Here is a 6,885-nt window from a genome sequence, read left to right on the forward strand (position 1 = left end):
CAGTGCCTCCGAGCCATAGACTATTTTGAAAGGTGTCTCACCCGTGGTGGTTTGTACTATGGTGTTGTAGCTCTATAATACTTCTGGAATTAGCTTTGCCCACTCTCCCTTTGCATTATCGAGTTTTTTCTGTAGTGCCTGCAGTATAACTCGGTTAGCAGCCTCGGTTTGCCCATTTGTTTGTGGGTGTTCGACCGAGCTAAAATGATGTTGTATATTAAAGTTATTTAGAAATGAACCGAGCTTATTATCTGTGAATTGCCTACCATTGTCTGATATTATTTCCTTTGGTATTCCGAATCGACATATGATATTTTTCCAAATGAAAGATCGTACCTTTTCGGCCGTTATTCTCGCCAATGGTTGTGCTTCTATCCATTTGGAGAAATAGTCTATTGATACTAGGAGAAATTTTACCTAGCCTGATGTTATTGGGAATGGGCCGAGGATGTCGAGTCCCCATCTGTGAAAAGGCCAGCTTACCTCCATGCTCTGTAATACTTCGGTCGGCTTTGTAGAGATGGCGGCATGCTTTTGGCATTTATCACATGTTTTGACTTTCGTTATGCAATCCCTTTTCATGGTCGGCCAATAATATCCTGTTTGGACGATCTTTGCAGCGAGAGCTCGTCCTGCGATGTGGTTTTCACATACGCCCTCATGAACTTCGTCCATCACTTCTTTTGCCTCTTCTTCATTTAGGCATTTTAGCTATGGTTGTGAGAAATCGCGCTTGTATAGTTCTCCTGCTATGTTTGTGTAGAGACTTGCTTTTCGTCTGGAGTGTTGCAGGTTGAGCTCGTCTCTGGGTATGATACCTGCATTGATGTACTCAAGGAAAGGTGTTCTTCAGTCGCGGAGGTGGTTAATGTTTGTTATAGATAATAGTTCAATGCTGGGTTTTTTAAGTGTGAGTTGTAATAATGCCGATGTTTGTGTGTCTGCTCTAGTGGCGGCAAGTTTGGATAATATGTCTGCCCTAACATTATTTTCTCTATGCACATGTAGAATAATGAACGAACTGAACTTTGAAATGAGATCCCTTGCTATGAGCCAATATCGCTCTAGCGAGGGATCTTTTACCCGAAACTCTCCTCGGATTTGTTGAACCACCAAGAGGGAGTCACAAAATGCTGTTAGGCTTTGTACTTGGAGGCTCAGAGTGAGCTTGAGTCCTACTATGAAGGCCTCATATTCGGCTTGATTGTTGCTTGCCGGGAAGTGAAACCGAAGAGACTGCTCGGCCACCACTTTGTCACCTTCTTTCAGGATTATCCCAGCTCCGCTTCCTCCTCGGCTGGATGCCCCATCAACGTGTAACTCCCAAGGTTTGTTGTTCTCGTTCGGGGTTAGTTCTGAGATGAAGTCTGCGAGGACCTGTGCTTTCAATGCCGACCTTGGTTGAAATTGGATATCAAATTTTGAGAGCTCGATAGACCATTTGGTCAGACGTCCAGCCAGTTTTGGTTTAGTCAGTATTTGTCTTAATGGTTGGTTTGTCCGTACTATTACTGTGTGGCTCTGGAAGTAGGGTCTGAGTCTTCTTGCTATTGTCACAAGCGTTAAAGCTAGTTGTTCTATCTTCGGATACCTTTGTTCTGTTGACTGCATGACTCTACTGACGAAGTATACCGGTTGTTGCGTTTTTCCTGTCTCGATAACTAAAGCCGAGCTTATAGAATGGTTAGAAATTGATAAGTACAAATATAAAGGTTTACCGACTTCTGGTCTTTGCAGCACTGGTGGTGATGACAAAAATGTTTTGAGCTCGGCGAACGTTTTCTCGCATTCCCCTATCCATTGGAACTTTTTATTCTTTGTTATTGCTTGGAAAAAGTGGTATGATCGGCTTGATGCTGATGGTAGGAACTGGGATAGTGCTGCTACTTTTCCTGCCAATTGTTGTACTTCTTTTACTGTTTTAGGGCTCGTCATATTAAGTATTGCTTCGCATTTTTTAGGATTTGCTTCGATTCCTCGTGAAGTTAGCATAAATCCGAGGAATTTGCCTCCTTGCACTCCAAAGGCACATTTGTCTGGGTTGAGTTTCATCTTGTATGTTCTTATCTGTGCAAATATCTCTTTTAGGTCTTCGCAGTGTGATTTTTCCTGGGTGGTCTTGGCGACCATATCGTCGACATAGATCTCCATGTTCCGACCTATTTAGTGATGGAATACTTTGTCCATCAGCCGTTGGTAGGTTGCACCTACATTCTTTAAAACAAATGCCATTACTCTATAACAAAAATTTCCATGTTCAGTTATAAATGTTGTTTTGCTTTGGTCTTCTGGATGTATGAGTATCTGGTTGTAGCCAGAGTATGCATCCATGAAGCTCAAGCTTTTGAAACCTGATGCATTGTCTACAAGTTTATCGATGCAAGGTAAAGGATAAGCGTCATTGGAGCATGCCTTATTTAAATCTGTAAAGTTGATGCACATGCATCATTTACCTAAGCTTTTCCTTACCATTACCACGTTCGAGAGCCATGTGGTGAATCTGATTTCTTTGATGAAATTGGCTTTAAGAAGCTTTTTGGTTTCTTCTAATGCTGCCTTTGATTTTTTTGTTCCGAGGTTCCTCTTCTTCTGAGCTACAGGTCGGCTTGTTCTGTCGATGGCGAGTTTATGGCAGATGATGGTTGGATCTATTCCTGGCATGTCTGCTGGAGTCCAAGCGAATAGGTCGGCGTTGTCTTGTAATACTTTTATGAGCTCGGACCTTTCCTTTCCTTGTAGGGCTTGACCGATGTATGTTGCTTGTTCTGGCTTGGCAGTCAATGGAACTTTCTGAAGTTCATCCGTTGGTTGAGGTCTTTCTTCAGTGTCCGCTCGGGGATCAAGCTCGGCCAGGGTTAGGACTTCGTTTTGACTGTGGATCGCTTTGACTTCCTGTTGAAGCTTTTCTTTTGTTTCCGACTTCTTCAGGCTTGCGTTGTAGCATTGTCGAGCTTGTTGGTGATCCGAGTGGAGCGTTGATATCCTTCCGTCCTGTGCCTGAAATTTAACGCATAGATGAAAGGTAGACACTGCTGTCCTGAACATGTTCAGAGTAGGTCTTCCGAGTATAATATTGTAAGGACTTGGGCAATCAACTACCAGGTATTGTAAGTCGATAGTTTTTGATAATGAGTCTTCTCCTATAATCGTCTTTAGCCATATATATCCCTTGATGGGGACCCTTTCTCCAGAGAAACTTACGAGCTCTCCGGATGAGAGTTGTATAAGTTTTTCAGATAATTTCATTTTTAGAAAAGTGGAATAGAAAAGTACATCTGCACTGCTACCTGGGTCTAAAAGGACTTTTCTTACCAATAGCTCGCCTGTTTGGATAGAGATTACCATTTGGTCGTCTAGGTTTGGTGCTGCCGAGCATATGTCTGTCTGGCTGAAGGTGATTCGGAGGTCGGATTTGTCTTTGTTTTGTGGCGTGGTTCCTTCGATTGCCAACATTGCGCGGTAGCTTCTTTTTCTTGCCGAGGTTGTTGCACCTCCGCTGGCAAACCCTCCGAAAATGCAATTTATAATACCTTTTGGTGGTCCATTGTTTGACCATTTATTGTCTCCTTGCTTCCTGAGGTTTGTTGGCATTCTTCTCGGTCTCGGCTGTCTTCTTTATGTTTTCTTCCTTCAATATATTTGTCCAGGAGGCCTTGCCGAGCTAATCTTTCTAGTAGATCTTTAGCTATGACGCACTCGTCGGTTGTATGTCCGTACTTTTGATGGAAAGTGCAGTGTTTACTTCTGTCGACGAATCGTTGGTCTTGATAGCTTCCTGCCCTTGCCAGAGGTTTTATAATTTTGGCATTGAGTATTTCTTTGATTATCTTCTCTCTCTTTAATTTGAACCTGGTGTAATTGTCGAACTTCGGGGTGAGCTTAAATGGTTTCCTGGAGTCTTTGTGGTCGGCCGTCCTTATTGTTCGGTTTTCTTCCCTTCTGGGTTGCCTCCTTTCTGCTTTTTCGGCTTTACGGAGTTCCTCGATCTCCATTTGTCCGGCCGCTCTTTCTCGAAATTCTTCTAATGTTTTCGGTTTTGTTACTGCAATTGTTTCTCTAAACTTCCTGGGTTTGAGACCGGCCTTGAGGGCGTGTAGGTGGACAGCAGGGTTCAGGTCTGGTATCTCCATGGTGGCCTCTGCGAATCTCATCATATAGTCTTTTAGGCTTTCTTGTGGACCTTGGAGGATGGTTCCTAGATAGTCTGATCTGTGCACATATATCTGCGCCGCCACAAAGTAGTCGATGAAGGACTTCGCCAATTTCTCAAATGAAGAGATTGATCCTTCAGGTAATTTTGAAAACCAAAGTAATACAGCTCCATCAAGGTATGTGGGAAAAGCCTTGCAAAGCACGGGTTCATTGTTAGGGCCATTAAAGAATATCATAGATTGGAATTTCTTAATGTGAGCCCGGGGGTCACCAATCCCTTATACGGCTCAAGCGAAGAGGGCAGTGTGAAATTCTTCGGCATCTGATAGTTGGTGATTTTCTCGGAGAACGGATTGTCCAAGGTTAGCTTCTCCTTTGGTGGGTTGACGCTCAGTAGGTTTGTGTTGTCTTTGCCTGGGCCCTTGGGATTGTTCTCCTTGTGTTTGCCGGCATTGTTCCGAGCAGATATCTCAGCGAGTCTTCAGACTTCAGCTTGTAGTTTTGCCATCTGGGCCAGGAGCTTGGCCTGAGTGATTCGGTGAACTCCATTATCGGCCATACTGGAGAGTTGAGAAACCCTGCACAAAGAAGATACACAGTGCAATATGAAGTAAAAAGGCAGGGTTATATTAACTCTCGGGGCCCCACGGTGGGTGCCAAATGTTCCATCCTGGGTACGCCAAGGTATATAGCTTTCGGGTGGGCACTTGAGTCCTAGGTCGAGATATACGTCGTCCCGGGGCAGTGTTGCAAATTAACCTCAGCCCTCTGAACACATGGCGGGGGAGCACCTGCACAAAGTACTCCGATGCTCAAGTAAGTATGTGAGTTATAAAGGAATAAAGAATAATAAGTGAGAATGAGTTCTGTGACCTGTCCTGTGGGTTGTGTCCTCTGAGCCTTTATAGGCGAGTATGGCTAGTTTGTTCCGATGTATTTGGCAGGTGCCGTTACCAGTATCTTTTGGTTATGTAGAGTCGTGATTCATTCTAATTAGTAGGTTCTGTTGTTGTGGATAAGGTTGACTTAGTCAGGAGTTTCTGTTGCAATTCTATGTTCCCGATTTCTGAGCTCGGTTTCGATTTTAGCCTTATTCCCGAGTATAACGGGGTACACGTCAGTAGCCATTGTAGCTTAATCCGTCGTGAGATGCTCCTCTTTCATCTGACAAAGTAGCCCTATTTTCAGTTTGGTTATCCAGCCCATCATCCGTTATTACAGTGGTCAATACACCTGCAAACTCGACGCTACCGTCCTATTATCGTATAGTGACGGCAACGGCAATGGCAAGGATAATAGGACGATTGCGCCCGAGTTTAGAGATGCAACCGCCGTTGTAATAACCGATGATAAGTTGGGTAACGAAGCCAAAATAAGGCTGCCGAGCCCTATGAAAGAGGACCATGTCACGAGGAAAAAACCAGCTTTTTTAGCCGCCGATCAATTTATTGCCGTAACTGCCGTCAGCAACATCGGTTGCATTACCCCGAAGCATGCAACCGCTGCCGATCTCTCATCTTCCTCTACCCAGGTAAGACCTACTTGTCCTGGACGTAGGACAGAGCCACATCCCGTCGAGAACAGTAAAAGTAAGATCAAGAAGAAGCAGCAGTCTTTCAGGTTTGTGCAGTAACTTGGCAAAATTTTCACTAAATAAGGCTCGTTAGAAGCCCCGAAGAAAAAGAAAGAAAGTCTGATATGTGAGTGAGTAATGGAGAATGGAGTGAGAGGGGTCAGGGTTGCTGAATTTATAAGCCAGAAAACGCGTTACCTTTAGCTGCAAGTGTATGCTTCGTAATGGAGAATGGAAGTGTATGTTTAGCTGGAATAAAATGCATCACATCAGTTTGCTACATAAGGCTGAACATCACATTATTCGAATTTTTTCAAACTAGAATTAGTGATGGTATACATCAAGCTTTCAATTTAATTGTTTAATTTCGATTTATTTTTCTTTTTCTACTTATATTATTGGATTTGGGAGAATAGTTGTTGTGTGATTGGTAAACAATTAATAAAGATCTCATAAAGAAATTCATCATCAATGGCCCTAGTCTCCATCATAATTCTCTATCTTCCAACACTAATGCACTGGCATCATGACTTTGTGTTAACTTTAGTTAAGTTTGGCTGAACCTATTGAGTCATCATCTCTTTTTTATTTTTAACAAATAAAGGATAATTACCCAAATGGAACCAGCAAACAATTTAGTTAGATACTTGCACTCTTCCTATTCAAATAAATGCCCTTTTTCTTTGTATGATATATATAGTTAATTAGTTGACATTATTATTACTGTTGTGCCCAGAGCCCTCAAATAAAGTGAGTTGGTTTCATTGGTAGTAAAGCTTATTAGAGATTCTGAGAATACATGGTCCCCTCAATTTTATTTTATTTAAAAAAATAAATCCATATGTATAGAAATATTGTCATATAAGTATAATTAATAAGTCTGAGTATAAATATAAAAAAAGATGACATCACAATTGAACATTATGATATATTTGATAGCTGCGTTTTGTGCTAATTTAAGAAAGTGCAAAATAACTATGAAGCCAGTATCAGTGTATCACGGACCTTGCTTCGTTTGCTTATGAATAATGTAGTTTAGGAGCTTTATCATTGTTCTTTTTTTTTTTTTATTGAGTTTCTCTTTTAGACTTATGTTCACAAAAACAAAAAGACTAATAAACCTTTATGCTAAGATTTGTGTTCAACTCCGAACATTTTCA

Source organism: Arachis duranensis, chromosome 4 (genome assembly GCF_000817695.3).
Source record: "Arachis duranensis cultivar V14167 chromosome 4, aradu.V14167.gnm2.J7QH, whole genome shotgun sequence".
In the NCBI taxonomy this organism is placed as follows: domain Eukaryota; kingdom Viridiplantae; phylum Streptophyta; class Magnoliopsida; order Fabales; family Fabaceae; genus Arachis; species Arachis duranensis.